General features: G+C 34.6%; 1 long non-coding RNA gene across 1 annotated transcript in view; it reads right to left on the bottom strand.

Moving 5' to 3' along the window:
* Positions 1-271: 271 nt before the first annotated feature.
* Positions 272-26668, bottom strand: part of LOC105728922 (uncharacterized) — a 41230-nt gene continuing 14833 nt past the window's right edge. The window contains exon 3 of the long non-coding RNA XR_001110155.2: positions 272-1165. This is a non-coding gene — a long non-coding RNA (uncharacterized LOC105728922). The remainder of the gene's footprint in view (positions 1166-26668) is intronic.

The raw sequence follows: 26668 nt of genomic DNA on the forward strand, positions 1-26668 counted from the left end.
CATATATTCTTTAAAATTAAATTGGTTATACTTGATTAATTGTAGAGTGTTTAAAAGGAAAATCTGATACTTTAAAAAGTCCAGGTCAGAACTGTAAAAGAGATGGGAGTTCACCATTCTCTTGTACTAGTTCTGGGACAAAACTCCTGAAAATCTATCAAAATAGAAGCAAGAGAGAAAATTGATACAACCTTTCAAAATAGTTTCCCTTTAAATTTTAGCAAGTTCGAAAATGCTCATATCAGTGAAATTTACAAATATGCTTTATCAAGTTATTGTTTATATTATAATAGAATATATTTTACATGTTTTATTCAAATAGAGGACAATGACTTTTTAAAAAGATTGCTCCATGTCTTATGTCTTATATCTTCAGATGTTTAGTATCTCTTATTTACTATCTTATATTTAAACAACCTGAGTATAATGGGAAAGGTATTTTAGAACAAAAAAGTAAAGGTAATTCAAAAGCATCAAGTAGGGAAGAAAGATTATGTTACTATTATTTGGCATCTGGTTTTACATAGTTACTTCAAGAAATTTTCTTTGGAATTTCTGGATTTTTACATTTTTTATTTATTTTTATTTTTTAGGGACTGGTCTTGCTCTATCACCCAGGCTGGCATGCAGTAGCACAATCAGAGTTCACTGCAGCCTTGAACCATGAATTCCTGGGTTCAAGTGATCCTCCAGCCCCCCCTTGGCTTCCCAAAGTCTGGGAATACCAGCATGATCCACTCCACCTGGCCTGGATTCTGATCTCAACTCTGTCACTCTAACATTCAATTTCTTTACTTTGTGTAACATTCAGATGCTAAATTCTATATTTATTTCACAAGCTTCTTAGGAGGATTGAATAAGACCATAAGCTCTGGAGCACCATTCCAATTGCACATTGAAAATCATTTCCAGAGCCTTATGCAAGGATGGGAGAAAAGGTAGGAGAGAAAGATATATTCAGAATGAGAAGAACTATTCCAGATTAATTTATAGGGGAAGAAGAGGTGAAATGAAAAAGATAACACTCACATATCACTTCCAATCAAACTGCCATTTTCTCTATTTTTTTTTCTTTTTTCCTCTGGCAGGAGTTGGTAACTTCTGAACAGGTAAGCCAGATTTTAGTATTTATTTCCTTGAGGATAGTTGTAAATGAAGGTAGCTCCTAAAGAGAAAAGGCAGAGATGTGTTTCTGATATACTGTATTTAGGAAGCTCCTCTGGTCACATCTGTTTACTGGGAGAAAGCAATGAAAAGTTTTGACAATTCTGTACATTTCTCAAATACTATTTATTTGGTAAAGCAACAGGTCCCTTTATAGAATATTACTAATAAGTATTATCTATTTTTCTAGGTTTAAATTTTTGAACAATGGCCTTATTAAATAAACCCAGAAGTATCAAATGTATTTTAAATATTGTTCTAAGTGAGAGAGAAAATGGTGAAAATTAAGTACAAGACTTTCCTTGAAGAATTTGCAATTTGGTTTAGAAAATAAGACATGTACACAAGCAATAAACAAAGAGAAAGCCATACAAAGTTAAATATATTGTTTTCCAAGCACCAGACTGTATGGCAGTGGGTATGAAATGCTGTAGGAAATCAGCAAGGAAATGATAAGTAAAAACACTCTGCAGTTTCATGCAACTTTTTTTTCTTATTATAGATTTTATATAATTTATTTTATATATAGTAAGATTTGTTTTATTTTATTTTATTTTTAAGACAAAGTCTCACTCTGTTGCCCAGGCTGGAGTGCAGTGGTGTGATCATTGCTCACTGCAACCCCAAACTCCCAAACTCAAGCAATCCTCCTGCCTCCACCTCCAGCTAGTTTTTAACATTTTTTAACTTAATTAATTATATATATACATATATTTTTTTAATTGTACTTTAGGTTCTGGGGTACATGTGCAGATCATGTAGGATTGTTGCATAGATACATGGCAATGTGGTTTGCTGCCTCCATCTCCCCTTCAACTATATCTGGCATTTCTCCCGACGTTATCCCTCCCCAATCTCCCTACCCTCCATGTCCCTCCCCTAGTCCCCACCAACAGACCCCAGTGTATGATGCACTCCTCCCTGTGCTCATGTGTTCTCATTGTTCAACACCCACCTATGAGTAAGAACATGCAGTGTTTGATTTTCTGTTCTTGTGTCAGTTTGCTGAGAATGATGTTTTCCAGTTTCATCCATGTCCCTATAAAGGACATGAACCCATCATTTTTTATGGCTGCATAGTATTCCATGGTGTATATGTGCCACATTTTCCTAGTCCAGTCTATCGTCGATGGCCATTTGGGTTGGTTCCAGGTCTTTGCTATTGCAAACAGTGCCTCAATTAACATATATGTGCTGTGTCTTTATAATGGAATGATTTATAATCCTTTGGATATATATCCTTTAATGGGATTGCTGGGTTAAATGGAATTTCTATTTCTAGGTCCTTGAGGAATTGCCACACTGTCTTCCACAATGGTTGAACTAATTTACACTCCCATCAACAGCGTAAAAGTGTTCCTATTTCTCCTCATCCTCTCCAGCATCTGTTGTCTCCAGATTTTTAAATGATCCCCATTCTAACTGGCATGAGATGGTATCTCATTTGATTTGCATTTCTCTAATGACCAGTGATGATGAGCATTTTTTCATATGTTTGTTGGCCTCATATATGTCTTCTTTTGAAAAATGTCTGTTCATATCCTTCGCCCACTTTTGAATGGGTTTGTTTGTTTTCTTCTGGTAAATATCCTTTAGTTCTTTGCAGATTCTGAATATTATCCCTTTGTCAGATGGGTAGTTTGCAAAAATTTCTTCCCAACATTCTGTTGGTTCCGGTTCACTCTACTGATGTTTCTTTTGCTTTACAGAACCTCTCAAGTTTAATTAGATTCCATTTTTCTATTTTGGCTTTTGTTGCCAATGCTTTTGGTGTTTTAGTCATGAAGTCCTTGTCTATGCCTATGTCCTGAATGGTTTTGCCTAGGTTTTCTTCTAGGGTTTTTATGGTGTTAGGTCTTATGTTTACATGCATGCAACTTTTAAAGTAAGAACAGAACTTAGAAATCACATATGTAGACCCTTGTCTGATATACAAAGAGACTTCAATCTCTAGCATATAATGTGGCTTAAGTTAGAGGTGATGCCAGCACTAAAATCTTAATTTTCAACATCCTAGTCACCTTGTATTAAACAAAACTTGACATTGGCAGTGGAGGCTGCCCAGGCTTTGGATGATAAGAGGAGTTTGTATTTTAGGCAAGCAGTTGGGTAAACTGTAAATTGAACAGCTTTAGGAGCTGACTATATTTTACTATATCAATAGACTCATTATGAAAATAGTTTTATTGATTTATTGGATTAATCACATTAACAAAGAACTTTCTTTCACACATTGCAGAGCCATCAAATAAATATTTGCTGAATATGAAAACATAAAGATAACTTGACTTGTGCAATGGAATCTATTTCATACTTTTTTCTTTACAATTCTAGAAGAGTAGATGATAGAAACAATAGTAACCTGACGATTAATGTTTTTGCCTAGGAAATAGTGGTTGTGAATTTAATATTTGAAGATTAAATTTCCTACTCTCAATCTACAACAAATTAGTTGAACATCTTTATATTTTCAACTTTAAGTGAAAAGTAAGTAATATCTCAGGTTCCCTTTCCAAGTCATCATTCAGACTTTAAAATGAAAATCTGTTTGGATGATAGACAAATATCATTTGTGAGCTAGTATTTGAAGAAAACAATGCAATAGAAGTCTTAAATGCTTAATTTACATTCTCAAGACTGGTTTTTTCTTTGATTTCTAATTGTTTAAAATTCTTATCATAATTTTGAAACTATTTTATTGATTTTTTATTCACTTTAAATAAACTAACATTTACTTAATGCATATTCTGAGTCAAATACTATGTTTGGTGCTAAAAATATGGAGATGGAATGGCAATTCCTTTGCTAAATAAAAAGATAATTAACAAATACAACACTGAGACATACTTTAGAATCCATTATACCAAAGTACTTTAAATATGCTATTTAATTTAATTTTTATAAAATATATAAATTATCACATTTACAGAAGAGGAACAGAAATATAGCCTAGCATATAGTAAAATCCACAAAAATTAGGTAGAAAAATGTATAACTTCTTATTAATTACAAATAGAAAATATTTTTATATTTTAAAAACTTCAAAGAAAATGTTTTTATTTTCCAGTCTTTTGAGTTTAAACTTATAAAATTTAGAAATGCAATTTAGATTTTTCAAAAATAACCATTGAAAATAGTTTACATACTGAAGCATTTACATTTAAATAAATTATCTGAAAATAATAAAATTTATTTTACTTATTCTCTCAACTGCTTTTGAAGAGATGTCTGCTTGGGAAGATAATTAAGCTTTAACAATGCCATGAATAAATGTAAACTATTCATTTATATATCTTAAAAACACAAAAGAAAATAGTTTAGTGACTGCAATTAATTAGCACAAAAGATATTTAGCCTTTATGCCTATGCTCTGACTGGCAAACTTTTAATCATCATTTGAGGTCTATTTCATATGCCCCTCTTATTCAATTATTAACACATTTTATTATTAGTCATATGTTCTGTTAGATGCTGAAAGAAATGTGAAAATATAGATCCTATAACCTCAGGATGCTACTGATCTATTAATAAGACAGACATCAAGGAAATAATTAATATATAATAAACAGGTTGCTTACATCTATTTGTCAGTCGAAGAAAAAAGTCACTTTTAATTATCCTACTATTAAGTTTTAATATAAAGAAATAGAAGCTTAAACAATTGTTGCAAGGTGTGGTAGAAATGAAACAGCTTCTACAATACCCTCTCAAAGGATTTCTGCAGGTAGTTTGGTCAGCAGATGGTTTCTAGCTATTTGTTTGAGCTACAACAGCTTCCTTCATCCATGGTCACACCATTCCTGGAGAAGCTGACATCCAGTGACAGCCAAGAGTGGTTATAAAACCAAGGCATTTTAACCCAGTATAGAGCAACTTTAATAGCATTCATCACCCTAGATCTCCCTATCAGATTGACTGAAACTTTTTCAGGTCTCCATCCTGGTTTGACATCTTTTTTCCCCTATCCAGTTCTTCCATCTTCCTTTCACAGTGGATCCCTGATAAACATCTTGCATCCTAAATATGGTCTCAGACCCTGCTTCTAGAAAATGCCAACCTGAATAGAAAGGCTGGGGGATCCCAAGTCAGGAAAGTTGCCATGGAAAATCTCAGTTGGTGTATTAGTCTGTTCTTGCACTGCTATAAACAATTACCTGAGACTAGGCAATTTATAAAGAAAACAGGTGAAACTGACTAGCTGTTCTGCAGGCTATACAAGAGGCATGGTTAGGGAGGCCTCAGGAAACTTACAATCATGGCAAGAGGCAAAAGGGAAGCAGGCATATATTCATATGGTCAGCAATACAGAGAGAGAGGGTGAGGGAGAGGCACTACACACTTTCAAACCAGATCTCCTGAGATCTCTACAATGAGATAGCACTAGGGGGATAGTGCTAAACCATTACAAACCACCCACATGATCCAATCACCTCCCACCATGTCCAATCTCTAACACTGGGAATTATAATTCAACATGAGATTTGGGTGGGGACAAACAGCCAAACCTTATCAGTTGGCAACTTTCTATCTTCATCTCCCCATTAAAACTATTTTCATAAAAGTTATTAATGTCTTCCTTGTTGCTGAAACCAATGAGCTTCTTTCAGATCTTTATTCACCATGTAGGAATTAATGCTGATAGCCACTCCTTTACCTCAAACTTGTTTCTTCCCTTGTCCAGCTGGTGATTAAGAGCCTCAACTCAGGCTCTCAATCTCATGTCTACCATCAAATAGCTGTGAGACTTTGAGAACTTTACCTAGCCTCTCTGTGCCTTATTTTCCAGTCTGTAATATGGTGATAATAATTATATTTACTTCACAAGATTGTTGTAATGATTAAATTGTGTATATATGTAAATTGTTTAGAATACTGCCGGTTACAAAATAATCACTACACGTGTGTCTTCTATGTCCATCCTGTTGTTCCACTTTATCTCATTTCTCCTTTTTTCTCTCTGACAGTTCCTTATAAGCCTATTCACTTTATCTCTGTTTGTGCCCCAACTGCTTCCTTAAATCTTGATGCTATCTTTTCTTGACTCTTTATTTATGTTTCTCTCAACCATCTGACAAGTATCTAGTTTAAAATAGGCCTTATTTCTAAGTAGCAGACTCAAATTTTCAACTTTCTACTGAATACCTACATCTTACTATCTCATAGACATTGAAATGCAAGATATCTTTATATGAATTATTTTTCTTCCTTATCTCCTCCCAAAAGGAGCACAAAACAAAACCCAGTGAATGGTGCTACTAAGGTTATATATATTCAGTTGCCTAACTTAAAGTACAGACTGAGATCTCCCTAACCCATATTTGTTGCAGCCCTAGAGCATACAAAAAAAGTGATTAGCAGTGTTAATATGTATGTACCCCATAGCATTCTTTGAATTTCTTACCTCCATTCTGTACCCATTGCCACTACCTTAGTTTAGCGGGTTTTTTTTTTTTTTAGCATTTCCAGCTCCTAACTGATCATCCTAAAGTTGAATCACATTCTTCAACCCATTTCCCATTCTACAGTCAGTCAGCATGACTTCTAAAATGAACATCTCTTTACATCTCCTCTTGCTTAATGCTCTCTGCTTATTCGTCTACATCCTTCAAGAAGAACTCTTAAATCTTTTGTGTGACATACAATGCCCTGCATTATCTATCCCACATTATTTGTTCTAGATTACTTCTAGCTAATATTCCAGCTTTATGCCCCACTCTATCTGAAGAACTGTAGTTTCTCAAGTGTCTTTTAATCCTGTACTCATTTTCTTCTCTTTGCCTAAAATGCCATCTTCATCACCAAAGTTTCTGCTTTGCAAAGCTTCTTATTGACCAACCATAAAATGTGAGTCATATCTATGTACACAGCTTGGAATCAGTGGGCTAGTCAGCTTATTTAGGCCGAGCTGTGTTCCATGTGTCTGTCATCTTACCCTTGGAGCTTGTGGGCTATCCTGGGCATGTTCTTTCCATGGTGATGGTAGAGGTGCAAGAGGAAATGTGAAAATATGCAAGATCTCTTAATGTCTAGTCACAAAACTAGACAACTATCACCGAAGAGCTGGCACAGCCTATTTTTGTCATGATGAGCAAATTAATAATTGTATTTTCCAGGACCTTTATTTTTTCTTTCCATTGTACTAAATGTTCTTTTAGGGTAATGATTGTGTTTTGATTTTATCCCACTCAGCAACCTAGAACATAGGATGCATACTCACTAATTGTTTGGGAAATTATGGAATAAATGGATACATAAATACAAGAGTAATTTGTGGTGGAGGTGGGGAGCAGGTGTCTGGAAAGGAGAGGTGGAAGGCACAGAATGTCTGGAGAGGAGAGGTGAGGGCAGAGATCTGACTAATAATTGGCCAAACTGAATGACATGGGTCTGTTCAGAGTAAAAAAGATGGGAAATATGTTCTCCCTCTTTTGTGGGTGGGACTTCAAACACATATAGTTAAAAGTGTGAGTATAGTGAAGAAAGTGTTGTAACCAGTAATGGAATCTACAATCCCCTATCTTTTACCTCTCCTAATGATTCTATAGGTTTCATTTCAGTCACTGCTTCTTCTAGATATGTTGGCCTGGCTTTTAGTCTAATTTTTGTGTTTCTATGTGCTTTCTGAGGAGCTGGCATAGCCTATTTTTGTCATTATGAGCAAATTTATAATTGTATCTTTCAGGACCTTTTTCTTTCCATTGTACTAAATGTTCTTTTTGGATAATAATTGTGTTTTGATTTTATCCCACATAAATTCTATGTTCTAGCAAGCTAGAACATAGAATTTATACTCACTTATTATTTGTGATATTATTGAATAAATGGATACATAAACACAAGAGTAATTTAATGAAAGAATAAATGCATCAGTATTGCAAATAGAAGGTGATAAACCTGAACCAGGGCAGTAATGATGAGAATAGAGGGGAGGTAAACAACGTAAGTCATGTTTAGGAGATAGAATTGGCAGGCTTTGATGATGATTGATTTTAGGGGAAAGAGTAGTAGAAATAAGCAAGATATTTAGGATGTCTCTCAGGTATATGGTTAGAGCAGTTGAGATAATTCAGGACCATTCACCTGAATTATATAAAAGGAGGTAAGTAAATACTGGAGAGGAAAAAAAAAATAATAAATATTTAAATATAACACATATATCTTTATTTCAAAATGGATCCTACAATTAAACCAGGAGTTTCTAGAAATGTATATTTGGGTGAAAACTCATCACATTGGTATGGTGCAATTTATGTGGATATACATTTCAGAAGTGACTCACCTACTGAGATAAAAGGAAAGACAATTCAGTATAGAGTCTTACTCTTAAAAGTCAAGACCTCAAAAGTGCTACCTGTTGTTAAGAGTCATGGAAAATTAGGCAATTCTGAACACAATCTCAACCTCATTTTTCAAATCTGCAAAATGGGGATAAAATCTAGATCACTGCGATGTCACGGGTTAAAATAAGACAATGTACTGGAAAACACAGTCTTGCAAATAACAAATAAACACAAGTATTTTATAACACTCTGTTTCAGGGTTTCTCAAACCCGACTGACATTTTGTACCAGATGATTCTTCGTTAGGGTAAGGAGTGAGAGTTGTCCTGTGCATTTTAGCACGTTTAGTAGCATCCCTGGATTCTAACCACCAAACGCCAGTAGCATCCACTAGTGTTACAACCAAAAATACCTCCAGACATTGGCAGGTGACTCTGTTGGGATGGCAATTGGGTATATCAAGTCACTACTCCTCACTCGCTTTGACAACTACCATTACATCTGAATCTGAACCTAGGAGGTAGATGGAAGTTGCAGGCTATTTTGGGTGGCAAGGAATTGTTAAGATATAGACAGGAGTATTTTCCACGCGCAATTCACACTAATAAACTGACTAAAGGAATCTTAGATAAAAATGGTCTAGATTCAGTGCTAGTCCCATTAAACTACAATTGACATTCTTCACAGAATTAGAATAAACTATTTTAAAATTCATATAAAATCAAAAAAGAGCCCAAATAGCCAAGACAAACCTAAGTAAAAAGAACAAAAGCTAAAGATATCATGCAACTTGACTTCAAACTAAGGCTCCATCAACCAAAATAGCATGTTACTGATACATAAACAGACAGATAGACCAATGTAACAGAATAGAAAACCCAGAAATAAGATTACACACCTATAACTGTCTTATTTTCAACAAACCTGACAAAAACAAACAATGGGGAAATAATTCCTTATTTAATAAATGGTGCTGGGAGAGCTGGCTAACCACATGCTGAAAACTAAAACTGGACCCCTTCCTTACACCTTATACAAAAATTAACTCAGATTAATTAAAGACTTAAAGTAAAACCCAAAACTATAAAAACTCTACAAGAAAATCTAGATGATACCATTCAGGACATAGGCACAGGCAAAGATTTCATGACAAATACGCCAAAAGCAATTGCAACAAAAGCAAAAATTGACAAATGGGATCTAATTAAACTAAAGAGCTGCTTCACAGCAAAGGAAAATATCATCAGATTGACAACAACCTACAGAATGAGAGAAAATTTTTGCAATCTATTCATCTGACAAAGGCATAATATCCAGGGTCTACAAGATATTTAAACAAATTTACAAAAAAAAAAAAAAAACCTAAACGATCCCTTTAAAAATTGGGCAAAGGACATTAATAGACACTTCTAAATATAAGACATTTATGCAGTCAACAAACATGTGATAAAAGGCTCAGCATCACTGATCATTAGAGAAATGCAAATCAAAACCACAATGAGACACCATCTCACACCAGTCATTATTTTGGTGCTAAAGTAATTGTGGTTTTTGCCATTATAAGTAATAGCACCAGCCCAATAGAATAGCAATTATTCCAGAAACAATAGATGCTGGCAAGGTTGCAGAGAAAAAAGATTGCTTTATACTGTTGATGGGACTGTAAATTCGATTGACCATTGTGGAAGACAGTGTGGCAGTTCCTCAAAGATCTAGAGGCAGAAATACCATTTGACCTAGCAATCCCATTCCTGGTTATATACCTAAAGGAATATAAATCCTTCTATTATAAAGATACATGCATGCATATGTTCATTGCAGCATTATTCACAATAGCAAAGACATGGAATCAACCCAAACGCCTATTAATGATAGACTGGATAAAGAAAGTGTGGTACATGTACACCATGGAATGCTATCCAACCATAAAAAGGAAGGAGATCATGTCCTTTGAGGGGACATGGATGGAGCTGGAAGCCATCATCCTTAGCAAACCAAAACAAGAACAGAAAACTAAACACCACGTGTTCTCACTTCTAAGTGAGAACTGAACAATGAGAACACATGGACACATGAGTGGGAATAACATATACTAGGGCCTGTCAGGGGTAGGGTTGAGGGAGGGAGAGCATCAGGAAGAACAGCTAAAAGGTGCTGGGCTTAATATGTAGATGTTAGGTTGATCTGTGCAGCAAACCACCAACATCCACATTTACCTATGTAACAAACCTGCACATCCTGCACATGTACCTACAAACTTAATAAAAGTTGAAGGAAAAAAAAGTGGTCTAAATTTCCAAAGCAGAAAGTAGGTAGTATATCCTTTCACTTCTCCCATTTCTAACTCCATGTCATAAATTCAGTCGCTATCATCCATGTGTTCTAAGTCTCCACGTTATTCTTTAAAGCTAGAATATCATCCCCAAGCTTCCTTTGATCTTTCCTCTGCCAGGATCTGTAAAATTCAGTTCTCCAATTTTCCAAGGCTGACCTCTATTCTCCTCTATCTCTTTTCAAAAAATTCATCTCTTAGATGTTTCTTGCTTTATGTAAGGTAATTTTGCACAGTTGCTAGATATTACCATTGGCTCTGATTTGTTTGCATAAATGATGACATTTCTAATGTAATAACTAGAATTATGTTATGTCCTGAAAGGTTATAGAAAATTGGAGGTCTCTTTAAAATAAAAGATGGAAGAAACACTGTAAGAGATGGGAAATTTAAAAAGGTTGAAATGAATGAGTTTTTAAAAATAAGGATGTATTTCTTTTGAAAATTCAAAGATATAAAAAGAAGAAAAAATATGCTTAAAGCACAGGTGGATCATGATAATTAATATTCAGATAGAATTTTTATGATTAAACAGTGTGTGAACTTGAGACAAATAGCTTGATCTGGTCAGAGAAACATATTTTTAACCTTAAATTACCTGTCACTCTAAGTCAGATAAAAATAGTTGGACCAATAAAATATTAATTTTCACTCCCTAGACTGCGTTGTAAGTAGAAATAAGTCAATGAAAAATAAGCTCCCACTTAGAAGATATTTTCTAGGGAGACAAGGATCCAGGAAAAAGATACACATACTCTGTTAGGCAGGACCTGGAGCTGATGACCGTGAGTACACAAAGGAACCCTGAGTCCCAACCAAGGGGTAAGGAGAATACATAAGTTGGGTAAGCTCCTTCAGATTTTGCTGTGGTATCAAACTTACTGCCCAAGTCTCCTTTTTTCTGTAAGAACAAATCCAAAATAAACTTGGATCTCCAAGCACCCAAGTCCTAGCATAAGAAGGTCATCACTATCTGTCCTTTGCTGGGTGCCCATCTTGTGTACAAAAGCCCAGACAGGGAATATCTTCCATTTGAAACCAGGATGGAGACCATGGATAGCTCATATGTTTGACAGAACAACTATAAAAGCCATCCATTTGTTTTTTTCCTATTTCAGCAATTAAATAAGTCTTCTTGCCTTGTACAGAAAAACTTTTGAATAATTTGAGTTTTGCCCAGGGGACATCTACATGGAACTGCAAGTATATAGTTAAATATTTGGATCTTGAACTCAGGAAGAGTCTTGGCTAAAGATAAATATTTGGAAGCAGTAAATCAATAGGCAGTAATTGTAACCATGTGTGGATGTACATATGGATTATTTATGTATGTATGATGGATGAGTTTGCTCAGGCTCTCGAGTTAGTTATTTCCTTTTGTGGGTCACTAAAGTGATTTGTCTATACAATATTAAAACATGCTACAATCTGTGTCTGTTTACATGTTTATTTCCTCTGTAGAAATAGAAACTCCTACGGACAGCTTGTGTATATTACTATTTCTAGTATAAAATGTCTAATAACTAATTGAAGAAAAGTTACAGAGAAAACATAAAAGTATACTCTTACATTGAGTATGACATTCTCTATCTGAAAGTTCACTCATGGAGCCAGTAATGCTGTGTTTTTTTTTTCCTCCACAGTTTGGTGAGCTTGCATAAACTTATTTGTATAATCCAACTCAGATTCCCTTTCATTGCTATGTATTAAAGAAAAGGGCACTAAAATTGCAAGGTTTTGTTCCAGAAGAAAGTTCTTGGTATGCAGTTACCAAATATGTTGGTTAGCTGTATGTACTCTGTTTTCACTAAACAATCCCATTGAGTAGATGATATAAATGAAATACTATCTATAACCAAAAGTTTCTAAAATTTTTATTTGTTGAAATTCTGTGTTTTCCAAATGTTAAATACTTTAAGCAGAAAAACTTTAATCATATTATCAAATGAAGAGTAATAAATAAAGAATATAATTTTGTAGCCAAGTATATTTAACCAGAGGACTCTGAAATAATTATTGTAATAAAAATTTTAAAAAATTAGCACAACTTTCAATATTTTTCTCTCCCACATTTTCATTTGCTTATGTGCAAATGAAACAGATGAAGCAAAATTTCTGCCTATAGATGACATGGTTTGTGTTTTGTCTTTTTCTGATGTAGTATTTCATTTTACTTATGCAAAAAAGTAATTATTATTACTGAAGGATTAGGGAAACATAAATTATAGTTAGATAAAAAGGATAATAAATAGACATAAAAAATACGTTTTTCACAAGAACTCAAATGTTTTTTCATAAAAATACATTTACTAATCTCTTAAAAGCAACATTCACTTATACAGTTCTATCATGTAACTTAGCTAGTTTCTGCAGAAATCTTTAGCAAGCAATCAATTTTAGAGAGAAGAAAAGGATAAACATCAGTTAGGTAAACAGTTAAGGCTGGTCCTCAGAGAAGCACCCTGCCTGAAAAATCACAGCTACAGGCAAAAATAGAGCAGCCTGGGGAAAACTCAGGCTGCACCTGCACAGATAAGCAGGCAAGGCAGGCATGGTCCAACACAGAAGCCTTTTGTTCCTTGTGTAATTGGCAGGCTCCCAGGAAGAAGTTTTCTCCCCTTCTCAGACAGGTATATGATGGGAACTTACACAGGAAGGAGGGGAGCTTACCTAAAACAAACCCACAATTATACAAACAAAAGAAGTGCACTTTGTGCCTGAACTACATAGGTAAATGGGGAGTTACACAGACAGATTTATAAATAAGAGAAGTTACACAAACAGCTATAGAGATGAGAGGAGTTTCTCATAAAAGCTTTTGGATTTAACTGTAAAAATGACAACCCACTTGGGTTTCCCTCTCCGCTGAGGAGAGCTTTTTTCTTTCACTTGTTAAACTTTCACTGCAACCTCACTCTTCGTGTCCTTAATTTTCTCAGTCATGAGACAGACAACAAAATCAGATAACACCTTAGATGAGACCAGTGACCTACCGCTGTTTCAAATTAACATTATAATCTGAAATACTGCATTTGAATATAATATTAGGTTTTTTTTTTTTTAAATCACTATCAAGTTAATCTCTGCTTAATTATTTTAATGGAAAGCAGTGTCACAGACATCTACCTTATACTATCTTTTGACCTTAGGTTGTGGACTCAAGCCTTGGAATTTATTTATTTACCCAAAACCTGATAGTCCTCCTAAAGTCAAGCTTTTGCTTTCAATACATATGTAGCACTTTCCCTACTTTCATCTTTGCCCCAAATAGTCTTATAGCCTGATTCATTTTTTATATAATAATAATGCCTCACCATCTACCTAACTCTTAAAATGTAAAACTTTCTGTGCAAAAGCACTTGGCATATTATGTCTCTTCTAATCCTTTCAATAAACATAGAGTTAGGTAGTATTTTACCACTAGGAAAATAGATTCAGAGACTAGACATATCTGAATTAAAGGCACACAGGTACTAAATAACAGAGCCAGAATTCTATTTAGGTTAGTCTGCTTGCTCCATCGTGTTAACAACCAATCTATAAGGCAACCTTGAAAACTCAGGACTCAGAAGACCTAAAAAGTTAGATGAAAATTGCTAACTTAAAATTTTACAAATTAAAATAATGCATGATTTCCTCTTTCAGCATTTATGTGCATTAATAAGGGTGTGTCTAATTGTAGCCCCAACTGTATGCATGACATTGATAATCTTACTAAGTATTTGTAACTGCTAAAAAAAATGTTCATTGTATAGTAATATTATATTAGACTGAAGTTTCTTGAGTTTTTAGGTTGGCACAAAAGTAACTGAGGTTTTTGCCATTGAAAATCAACGTTATGCCAAATTAATAATATTTAGTTTTGGAATACAGTGCATTTTCTCTCTTTTAATCTTCTTTCTTCATTCTTAATAACATTTCTAGAATATATTATAAAGTTTATACTGAAAAAAACTGACATATTTAGTATATGGTCAAGATTCAAATACATAGAGATATGGGTGTGTTTGTATGCAAATATATGTATCCGTATATGTATATTTCATTCGTATAATAGCATATACAATTATGAATATATTTTTGCAAATATATGTATATCTTTTTTATTTAAGGAAATATTATGAAGTCAAAAGAGCATTAAATATTATAAAACTAAATGAAAATTAAAGAACTAATTTCTTTAACACAGTCCTAGGCATTAAAATTGGCAATGGCAAATGAATTCTGAAAAGCAGTATGTTAAATGAAATTGAAAAATATGCTATGCTACTGCCATGAATTTAATCTGAACATAACTTGTCTCTAGCTGCAGGTGTTAAGTGTGACACTTCTTTGTTTTTACAGTGAAGTAGAATAAGCATCACAACTCTTAGTTGTATACAATTAGGGAAAGTTTGTTTGCAGAGAAGCATCTAATTGTGTATTTGACTTTTACAATAACATGGAACTTTAACCCTGATTATCAACCTGGATATTGTCCTTCAAAAAAAAATGAAGATCTTAGCAACTCAGTGTAAATTATTGAAAAATGATCTGTTTTATCTCTGCTTGCCTTGAAGAAGTATTGTGCTCTAAAAGGTTCTCATGTAAACAGGATACATTGACTTTTCTTTCTCCCTCCTTCCTTGCTTTTTGTCATCTGTCTCCTTTTTCTCCCTTTCTTTTCCCTTCCCTCCCCTCCCTCTCTCTCTCCCTTCCTCCCTCCCTCCCTCCCTTCCTTCCTTCCTCCCTTTCCTTCCTTTCCTTCCAACTAACTTGTTTATTTTGAGTAAAGACTGTCCCGACTAACTGCCTTGGTTTTGCAGCAAAATATTGTGGAGAGAATAAGCACACATAATGCCTAATTTCCCATTCCACGTAGACAGCACTAATCCCAGAGCTCTGCAACCATACTTTTGTCGGAGGCTGAATTGATAAAATACTATTTTCAGTTTTTATGCAAACATAGATTATTTCTTCTATAGCAAAGTTTTGATTTTGGTTTGTTTTGTTTTTTAAATGGGTGGGGCTGCAGGTGCAGGGGCTCAAGGCTGTAATCCCAGCACTTTGGGAGGCCAAGACAGGAGAATCATTTGAGCCCAGGAGTCCAAGACCAGCCTAGGCAACATAGGGAGATCCCATCTCTACAAAAAATTTTTTTTAAAAATTAGCCAGGTATGGTGGCATGTGCCTGTAGTCCAGGCTACTTGGGAGGCTGAGATGGGAGTATCCCTTGAGCTCAGGAGACTGAGGTTGCAGTGAGTCATGGTTGCACCACTGCACTGTAGCCTGGGTGACAGAGTTAGACTCTATTTCAAAAATAAATAAATAAAAGAAAAAAAAAAGAAACACGAGGTAGAGAGCTGCTAATTCATTTTTGGATATTTGTGCATTAAGTTATAAAAATGAGTCCTAGGCTCACATTATTGCCAGGGGAGCTGTGACATCCTCCTCCTTATAAAGACCACTGTTGTTATGGCCAAGAACCAAATAAGGTCCAGTGGATGGTATAAAATGTATTATTTGTAATACATTTAATATTGAGGGGGTTTTCTCAGAAGGATTATCTCCCCAGAAACATCAGGAAGCTTTTCTAACAAGATGACAATGCAGGAGGTAACTGCACTTGCTTTTCAGTCTGAAACTTCAGAGTCATTTCTGTCTGTCATACAAACATATAACAATGGGGCACTCTCTTGAGGAAAATGCCAGGGCTCCAGTAAGACGGGGCTTGCTGAAAAGAATTAAGGTGCAATGGAGAGAGACATTGCAGGGCTTGCAGAACTTTGTGCTATGACTCATTTGCAACCTTTTGCAAAACTTAATGTGGCAAAAGTACTGCGTTATTATGATGTACCATGTGGTATCCCAATTTGTCATCTTCACTTGACATAGCTTTTATTGAGGGGTACAAGAAGAAACCCCACATTGGCTGAGGAAAATTTCTCTACTTACATCCCACACAGAGATTTAAAAATATATTCCTAGAATATGGCATTTACAGGAACATGTTTCACTTTAGTACTTCTGAAAGAAGACAGCTTTTTTTACCCTTTGAGTATAAGAATCTATCATTCTAACACATCACCACTAGAGGGCCAATGGAACACACCTTATTTGGTAAATGGTGGTGGGTGGGGTGGTGTAGTCTACACACATTTGAGTTTACTTTGCATCTTTTACCTTTTTGCAGTATTGACGGTTTTATTATTTAAAATGATATTCTAGATTTCGTTTTTCTTGTCACTTTATTTTTTGTAATTTCAGAAACTATTATGTCCATTATTTTAAGCACTGAGTTGGGAGCAAATTAGAATAGTTTATTCTGCAGAGAAAAAATTACTGCATGGAAGACTATTTCTTTCCAAGCCTCATTATTTTCCAATATAGTCACTTATTTTATTTTATAATATATTTTTTATAATAACATGTGATGTGAGAAGCTGAAACAGGAAAATATAAAAACCTGCACAATGTAACAATGATTGGAGAAGGCATCTCATTTCTTTCAATGCAGAAAATGGAATGCTTTCTATGAGATAGCTCATAAATGGGAACATCATGTAATGAAGTGCTTTTGGAATGTACAGAAGGTAAACTTTATAAACACAAATATAAATATATCTCAAGCAAAATATCTGCTTAAAGCAATTAGTAGCAAATGTCTTTATATATTTATTACTAGACTATTTCTAATTTCAGATAATGATAGTCTGTTATGAAATGCATAAGAAAATAGCATTTCTGCTTCCAGAGACTAATTTTAATTAATAATAATGTATAGAGGTGACAGAAATAATGAGTTATGAGGTTTTCAATGTAAACTTTGCTTTCAAAATCATTGTTTATAATATTAGGGCGCATCATCTTTCTTGAGTGTAATAAATATGTCAGAGATGATCCAAATATGAAAGACTTAGATTACTTTCTGGGTTTTATCAAACCTTACTTGGTTTGATTTCAACTGAACATTTGGATCAAGTAAAGTAATTATACAATGATTCGTATGTGATGACAATATGGTGGTCTAACTTGCAGGCATGCTTAAAATGAATGAATTAGTGTGTATATATATATATGCATATATATATTAATTACATATATATATATATATTTTTTTTTTTTGAGATGGCGTCTCGAGCCTCGTTCTGTCGCCAGGCTGGAGTGCAATGGCACAAACTCGGATCACTGCAACCTCTGCCTCCCGGATTCAAGTGATTCTCCTGCCTCAGCCTCCTGAGTAGCTGGGACTACAGGTGTGCACCACCACACTCTGCTAATTTTTGTACTTTTAGTAGAGATGGGGTTTCACCATGTTGGCTAGGATGATCTCGATCTTGACCTCGTGATCCACCTGCCTTGGCCTCCCAAAGTACTTGGTTTACAGCCATGAGCCGCTGTGCCCATCCCTTGATGTATTCTTAATATATATATAAAGATACAGATATATATATGATATATATAAAAGTCTTTATGATATATATGCATAGCTTTTTATGTATATGTGGGTTTTCATATATATGTAGTTATTATAGAAATATTTGTAATTTTCTTTTTCTACTAAAATAAATGATATATAATCATATTATTCTTTACCTATTTATGTTATAGTATGCCACATTGCATAAGATTATCTGTTCAAATGTAAGTTGCTCCTACTCTTCCATGAACTCTCTGAGGGACAAGACAGTGTATTATTCATCTCCAAATCATCACATCTATTTATGATGAATAGAAATTCAGTAACATTATTTAGACTTCTTTTAGTGATGATAAATTTGGGAACAAATAAAATAGACTTTTATTTTTTATTTTTTTCCCTCCAGTCTCCTGTGTGTAGATATCTATCGTTCTTTGTAGAAGACTTATAACCTAAACTCAAAAGCACTGCTAATTAATACCTCTATGATGTATGATGTCCACTGGTGTCACACAGAACACATTATAATGGTTGCTTCACTACTTAGTAACAGTGATAGTAATAGGTGCTAACATGTTGAATGTTTGCTGTATGTCAGGTGTTCTTCAAAATACTTAATGTATTTTTTTTTTTTTTTGAGAAGGAGTCTCACTTTGTCACTCAGGCTGGAGTGCAGTGGCGTGATCTCGGCTCACTGCAACCTCTGCCTCCTGAGTCAAGCGATACTCCTGCCTCAGCCACCTGAGTAGCTGGGATTAAAGGCGTGTGCCACCATCCCTGGCTAATTTTTGTATTTTTAGTGGAGACGGAGTTTCACCATGTTAGTAGGCTGGTCTTAAGCCCCTGACCTTATGATCCACCCACCTTGGCCTCCCAAAGTGCCTGGATTACAGGCGTGAGCCACCATGCCCAACCCTTGATGCATTATTTAACTCAACAAATGCCTTGATAAAATTGGGCAAAATGGCCATTAAAAAAATATTTTAAACTTGAAGTATGTGTATGTATTTGTCTAGAGCTAATGACATACCGAATATAAAGCACCTGTCACAATTAGCTTTTCTGCTAATAACAGGTTTCCTCCCCTCTTTCCTTTAATAAACTCTTTTGTGTTCAGTAATGATTATGATTCCAATGTTTACTGCTCCTATCACTGATTAAACACTTGCATTGAGGCAGTAACTCACTCAGTATTTTATGTAAGTATCCTGTCTCATTTTTAAAATAACCACATGTAGTTGCCAGCATTTTCTTTCCTTAATATGCTAGGAAAATGAGACAGAAAAATCGTAATGTATAACTTGCCTATTGACCCTATAACCATTTGGGGATTTAAGCACAGTCACAGTCTGATATGGAAGACTATTGTTTGTCAAACTCTATGCGATACTGTTTCCTAAATCCACAAATACAGAGTTCACCATTGATCTATTATGCTTCAATAAATGACTTCGGGACCAACATTATATACTGGTACCTTTTTGTTTACATTATATCAGGCTAATCACAAACTCTTTATTTCAAATGACCTTAGATTTAGCATTCACTAAGGTTATTATTTAGAAGACTGTACACCGATTAGGTGTCCTTCATCTGCCTCTCTCTTCATCTGTCATGCATAGTCCATCATATTTTCTCTGCCTCATAAGGTTGTGAGAAATTAAAACAAAAAACAGTTGAGAAGCTAAGAAAATAACTTGGATTAATTATCACCACTTATATTTTGATTTTAAAGAAGACATTTAGAATATCTTTAAATCTTTGTTCACAGACACATTATACGACCTCATACAATGTCGGGTTACAATATTTTCAATGTAGAACTGCTACCGCAATATAACCAAAAAATCAGTCCCATTAATGGTCAAAGAATTAAGATAGATTTTATATGATTATGCTCTTTAATTAAGAGACTTACTTGAGAATGAAGACTGAGACTGAAGACTGAATTGAGACTTACATTAACTTTGATTTCCAAGCAATTATTTAAAAAACATTCTGCTTTTTCCGGTTACCTTTATAAACATGCAAGTAGTCCTTATAAGCCATTGCACAAAATACATTTTGAATTAGAATGTCCACATATATCTAGTTCACAGAAATTTAGTTTTGTATATACATATTAGATTATATATTTTTTTCATAATAATTTATGAGGGTTTGAATATTGGCATTTAATGCATAATGTGAAATAATTTGTAGTGAGATATTAATAAGAATTCTTGCTGTTTGCTGTCTAATATTGATTTCCTTGGAATGTTACAAGATTATTTTGTAAAATGTAATTTGCATAATCATAAGCAAAATCCCAATTAATTGTGGGCCACATGCAGCCAGAAGAAAAGTAAAAGATACTAGGCAAAACCATTCAGGACATAGGCGTAGGCAAGGACTTTATGACCAAAACACCAAAAGCATTGGCAACAAAAGCCAAAATAGACAAATGGGACCTAATCAAACTCCACAGCTTCTGCACGGCAAAAGAAACAGTCAATAGAGTGAATCGGCAACCAACAGAATGGGAAAAAATTTTTGCAGCCTACCCATCTGACAAAGGGCTGATATCCAGAATTTACAACGAGCTAAAAAAGATTTACAAGAAAAAAACAAACAAGCCCATTCAAAAATGGGCGAAGGATATGAACAGATACTTTACAAAAGAAGACATACAAGAGGCCAACAAACATATGAAAAAATGCTCATCATCCCTGGTCATTAGAGAAATGCAAATCAAAACTACATTGAGATACCATCTCACGCCAGTTAGAATGGCGATCATTAAAAAATCTGGAGAAAATAGATGCTGGAGAGGATGTGGAGAAATAGGAACACTTTTACACTGTTGGTGGGAGTGTAAATTAGTTCAACCACTGTGGAAAACAGTGTGGTGATTCCTCAAGGACCTAGAAATAGAAATTCCATTTGACCCAGCAATCCCATTACTGGGCATATATCCAAAGGATTATAAATCGTTCTACTATAAGGACACATGCACACGAATGTTCATTGCAGCACAGTTTACAATAGCAAAGACCTGGAACCAACCCAAATGCCCATCGATGATAGACTGGACAGGAAAAATGTGGCACATATACACCATGGAATATTATGCAGCCATTAAAAATGAGGAGTTCGCGTCCTTTGTAGGGACATGGATGAACCTGGAAACCATCATTCTCAGCAAACTGACACAAGAACACAAAACCAAACACCACATGTTCTCACTCATAGGAGGGTGTTGAACAAGGAGAACACATGGACACAGGGAGGGGAGCACTATACACAGGGGTCTGTTGCGGGGGAGTGGGGGGGACAGCGGGGGGGGGGGAGTTGGGGAGGGATAGCATGGGGAGAAATGCCAGATATGGGTGAGGGGGAGGGAGGCAGCAAATCACACTGCCATGAATGCACCTATGCAACAACTTTGCATGTTTTTCACATGTACCCCAAAACCTAAAATGCAATTAAAAAAAAAAAAAAAAAAAAAAAAGATACAAAGCTTCAGGATGAAGAATGAGGAACTGACTCTCAAAACCAAAGTGGTTCAAATTCTAACTCTTCCTTAATAATCCTTTCACAGTGAGCAAATCATGTAAATTAATTATGCCTCCATTTTCTTCTTTGTAAATTGGAGTAATAATTACACTCACCTTATAATTTATTAATTAAACTTTTTATTTTAAGATCATTGTAGATTCACATGTAGTTGTAAGAAAAAGTACAGGGAGATCCCAGCTACTCTTCACCTTGTTTTCCCCAATGGGATTGTCTTGTAAAATTATAGCACAGTTTTGCAACCAGGATATTGATATTGATACACTCCGGATACAGAAAATTTCCATCAGAATCCCTCATGTACACTTTTATAGTCACATTTATTTCCCTCCCATTTCTATACTTTCCTCAATTCCTGCTAGTAAAAATAAATAAATTTTAGAGTCTATTTGTACATTCAGAGATTAATGAATCCAGGCAACATCAGTCCACAAATGACTAGTGCTCTGCTGGGAGAGGTGAAAGGAAAAACTTTTATAAAATCTTTGCAGAAGCAAGACAAACAGAACAGTTTTGATTGGTTAGAGTGGAAAGTTTCTAGTTAGAGGTTAGTTGGTGGTTTCTTAGTGGTGCAGTTTCTAGTTTCTAGTTTCAGTTTACTATTTACAATGCACTTTAGTCTGCTTATATAAGAATTTAAAGTGCCTGGTTCACCCCAGACTAATGGCTTCCCAATTAGATATTTTTAAAAAAATAATTATCTCCTTTTGATCATTGGCTTCCCAATTAGATATTTTAAAAAAATAATTATCTCCTTTTGATCATTCTCTTATTTATGAGAGATTGACCATTTTTGGCATGAGAGTCAATCTGTGTAATCATCATGACAAAGTTGTTTTTGTCTCTGTGGAACTCATAAGTCAAGGCATCAGGCTTGTTGAAGAGATTCCTTTTGTTCTTCATTTTATTTTTGTTGCTCTAATCACAGTGAGACCATCTGGCATACTGTCAAATGTCTGCAAACACACATTTAAGACCCTTGAGAAAATATAACATACCAAGGAGATTATAACGATGACTATCAGGAAGATAATACCAAGACAGTGGAGTATGCCTCTTACCAAGGTCCCCATGAACCAAACCCACTAATATTTCTAAAGAAATAAAAGAAAAGCAAAGGTCAATGACTAAAATATACCAAAAATTCAGCTCTGAGTCTAGAGGGTAATTAGTCAAGAAGATTTCTAGATTTGAGTTCAAGGCACATGTTCCTGGTTTGCAATTTCAGTATCCCTGCTTATGGCATTGGACATTTCAGGCAACTTCCTGAGTGGCCCACACATTAGGCATTAGAGATATCCTCTAAAATTACATCAAGTTGTTGATCTGCAGCTTGTAGTGTTTCAGAAGCAGCAGTTCTTGTTTTCAGTTATGCCAATTCTGAAAAGTGGGAGAAAATTGAATTGTAGAAATCTATACGAATTCAAGATCCAGTGTAATCTACAGGTAAAAGATAAAACTCAAAAGCAAAGAATAGAGCTACAAGCTAATAACAGGTGTACTATACTTGCTTCTGAAACATGCTTTTCCTCTCCATAGTCATCCTGATTTTTACGGAAGATAATCAGAGTAAGACTAATTTGATTACCAAATAAATTTAGTCTCATCAAACTTGGCCTATTTATATAAAAGCAGCAAGGCAGTAAGAATAGTGATTGGTTATATAGGCTTTTTTTTTTTTTTTTTTGATGAGATGGAATCTCTCTCTGTCACCCAGAATGGAGTGCAGTGGCACAACCTCAGCTCACTGCAACCTCTGTCTCCTGGGTTCAAGTGATTCTCCCACCTCAGCCTCTCAAATAGCTGGGACTACAGGTGTGCACCACCACACCCAGCTAATTTATTTATATTATTTTTACTTTTACCAGACATGAACTTTCACCATGTTGGCCAGACTGCCCTCAACTCCTGACCTTAAATGATCTGCCCACCGCAGCCTGGCAAAGTCCTGGGATTACAGGTATGAACCACGGCACCCGGCCCGAGGCTCTTTCTGTTAAGCTTGCTTTTGCTGAAACTTTTGATTAAAAAACCTCAGATCAGACTTCTAAAAAGCCTCTCCAGGGTGAGAAACCAAGTCAAAGACTCACAATCAGACTGTACCTCTACTACGTATAGATTTGGATAAACTCTTCTCAAAGTCTCTAGAATATTTAGAGGTTCCTGGGATTGTCAGGAAGTAACATTCTTAACTCACTGTAAGGTGAGGAACCTTGTGAGGAAGGTATGTATGTACCTGATACATTCAAGGTACCAGGTCAGTTTTTCCAAGGGGCTTTTATTGTCTGTATAAAGTCAATCTCAGTTTCTTACAGTTGTTTGGTTACATATGATTCTATGTTCATTCTTCTATATGACATTCCAGTCAAAACTTAGGTAATTCAAATAGTTTTTTTTTAATTGTCTTGTCACAAAAAGAGCAAATTCTTATTGAACTTACACAAATAACTATATGCCCATAAAAATAACAATACTCACAAATAGTTTCCAAATTCTGGGGAATCAGGTAGATAGGAAAAAATAATCTTTTTTTTTTTTCTTTTTGCAAAAGTATAATTTGCCAAATTGCTGTAAGTTATAGGTAGTTTTAAAGAAAAAAAATCCTTATATCTGAAGAGTAAAGCATTAAAGAACTAGCAATGTTTCAAATAAAAAAATCAAAAAAATACTGTCCTCATCAGTTATTTAGTCCCATGTAATTAAGACTTGTTCTGCTTGATCTTGGTTAGCAGTTTCATGAACACAGTTTCTTTGTTAGAGTCCTGGAAATTCTTACCAGTGTAGTAGGAACAGTTCTGGACTGTGGCTGAGTGCAAATGCTTTAGAGAAGAATCAAAACAGTAACTGTCTATGAATAAGAATAGCCATCGTTAAAAATCTGATAAGAGTTCATTATAATAATGACAGAACTGGCAAATAAATGTAGCTCTTTTCTGTATCATATAGCATTTTAAAATAATAACCAAAATTATGATTGATAATATATCAGGTTTCTAAAAATTTCCTACAGTTTCTGGAATACATATTAGCATTGTATCCATATGGGTTAACATACAACTCAAAGAATGTTAAATATCTTTTCTCATTTGGCAATGCTTCCCATATAATTTAACATATTAAATGAATCCAATAAGTTTTATACACTAGCCCCCATTATCCACGGGGGATATGCTCTAAGACTCCCAGTAAATACCTGAAATCATAGATGGTACTGAACTCTATGAGTACTATGATTCTTTTTCTATACATACATATATAGGTAAGGTTTAATTTATAAATTAGGTAAACTAACAGATTAACAATAATACCTAATAATAAAATAGAACAATTTTTAATTGTGTAAACGTGCTCTTTTTCTCTCTTTCAAGATGTTTTATTGTCTTACACTCAGCTAATTTTGGACCACTGTTAACTGTAAATAAAACCTTGGAAAGAGAAAAACAGATAAAGGGAGGACTACTGTATCTCTCTTTTAAAGATTCTTTCAAACATTACAGAAATGCTCTGGTATGTTCCAAAGTTCGTTTGAGGACAAACAGACTTAAATTGGAGTTTTATTTTGAGAAGTTTGTAAAAATTGTCAAAAGGTCTAAAAGACTTGATTAAACAGGATAAGCAGTTTATTCTGAAACAAAAGCAAGGAGAGGAAGGTTGCAGAGCTGTACAAAAAAACTTAGTTCTTCTAATATTGAGAAGACTCGCCTTTTCAGTCATCAAAGGCCTAATAACAGCCAACATGAAGTACAAGAAATCATGTTGATAAAACACAACTCCTTGTTTCCTGGGCCAATTACTTAAAGGTAAAGAAAACATCTTACCAAGTACACTTTACTTGGTTCAACAGTGAAAAATCCAGCTTCTAGTTTTGTACCAGTGTACTTACTTTTGATTTTATGGCTCATTTTTGAAGCACTTCTTATAAATTCATTCAATTATAGCTAGCGTCACTGCACATGAGATTCCTCTTTCAAATTTTCTTTTTTCCAACCCGTCTATAACTTTTTTATAACAATTCAGTTTGTCCTATATTCTTTATTTTATTAAGTGTGGAGCAATTAGTCACTCTAGGACAAAAACTACTCTCTTTATTCCTTAACCAAATCGCATCCTTATACTTTCTTTCTTTCTAAAACATGCCTATTTTCCTTGCATGCACAGTCATTCCCTTATTATTTCTAGAAGTTTTTATTACATATAATAATCAGAATTTTTGTCTTTTAGTAACTTTCATTTTTAGTAAAAACTAGTAAGCATTGTTAACTGCTTTAGCATTTTGTAGATAAACATCCTCTCATAATGCAATTTTTATGGCTTTGATTAACGGATTTATACACATTAACTTCTCTATTCCATATGAAAAATGAGATGGCAAAATATACATACTTTAAACTTATGTTCAGCAATTAATACTAAAGTATTTTAACTTAGACATAACTCAGATATTTAGTGACAATCTGTTAATTGTCATTACCAGTTGTTTAAAAATGTGTAGCACTTCTCCCTTTGTTCTCTCTCTCCTGTTCTGCTATGTGAAGATGTGCCTGCTTCCCCTTCACCTTCTGCCATGATTGTAAGTTTCTCGAGGCTTCCCCATCTATGCTTCTTATACAGCCTTCAGAACTGTGAGTCAATTAATCCTGTTTTCTTCATAAATTATCCAATCTCAGGTAGTTGGTTATAGCATTGCAAGAATGGACTAATATACTCTCCAAGTGGGCTTTGGTATCAGTAGCAATTTATCTTTCTTTTGTCTGCAGGTCTAGTTGATTGACCAGTCAGCATGGACAGGAAATACTTTAGAAATGGCTTTTAAAAGACATACGTGTGTGTGTGTGTGTCTGTCTGTCAGTCTATTTCTGGCTCATACATGGGCCAAATAGGGGTTTGTATTCACTAATATCCTCAAGGCAACACCATTCTCACTCCTGTATCCAATTT

The sequence above is a fragment of the Aotus nancymaae genome, unplaced genomic scaffold (assembly GCF_030222135.1).
Source record: "Aotus nancymaae isolate 86718 unplaced genomic scaffold, 86718_ANA_hifiasm-v0.15.2.pri h1tg000016l, whole genome shotgun sequence".
Classification (NCBI taxonomy): Eukaryota; Metazoa; Chordata; class Mammalia; order Primates; family Aotidae; genus Aotus; species Aotus nancymaae.